Genomic DNA, 1,042 nt, shown 5'->3' with positions numbered 1-1,042 from the left:
CTTTTATCTTACCCCTTCACAAAAGCGTGGATGGGGTTATAGCCAGCGCTTTGATTGTTATTTCTTGTTCAGAAATTTTGATAGAATATACTATCATTAGCCCAAGTCTGAAATCAATGTAATATAGAAGAAAAGCTGTGTTAAATCTCATTTTTCAGAAGTTTTAAGTTGTCGCCACTTGCTGTGTCGAAGTTTTTCTATGTTGTGATTTCTAATTGGAAAGTCTCATCGAATCTAAGGCTGCTAGTCTCGAGAACAGGACATTGAGATATAAAGATAAAAGATATAAAATTTAGTGTTTTTATTAAAGTTTAGTTTAACTTTTTTTATACAAAAAATTTAATAAAACTAGTGAATGAAAAAATAAATAGTAGTTGTGGCTTTTAATGGTATTGTCTCAAAATATATTAATTTAGTATTTTTATGTTTTATTTGTCAAATATAATTGTGTTTCTGCGTTCTTATTTTAGCGTTCTGTGCAGCCTAATTTAACTATACCTAGGAGCCACAATTAGTTAATAAATTCATAAGGTTAGTTAATTAATAAGGAAACTAAAAAGAAGTTTCAAATGTGAAACATCAGCTGGGGCATGTGATTAATTAATAATGGTAAGGACTAAGGTTTATGAAACTCAACTAAAAAACATGAAACCAAAGCAAGATAAGTAAACTGTTTATTAAAAAAAAAAGGAGAAAATGGAAATACGTCGTTGCCTTCTTGGTTGCCGCTTTTTCCTGAAAATGAAAATTTTGGACCTTGTCACGGAATAGAATTGGCTATTTTATAATTAACAAGAATATTATTCATATATAAAATTAATTATTAAAATTAGTCATTAATATATTTATATATTTTAATATATATTTTATATTAGTCACTGACTTTGATGACTGTAGCATAATCCCATAATTAATGTTCATTTTTTTCACGTGAGCAATGATTTCAATGTTACGACATAAAGAAGCAACCAAAAGTATAACTTGAAGCAAATTTTTTTATTTTTTCTCTTCTGGGGTAAAATAATGTGAATTGTGAAATTCG

This window comes from Arachis ipaensis, chromosome B01, assembly GCF_000816755.2.
Source record: "Arachis ipaensis cultivar K30076 chromosome B01, Araip1.1, whole genome shotgun sequence".
Taxonomy (NCBI): Eukaryota; Viridiplantae; Streptophyta; class Magnoliopsida; order Fabales; family Fabaceae; genus Arachis; species Arachis ipaensis.
Note: the sequence above shows the minus strand (reverse complement) of the source record.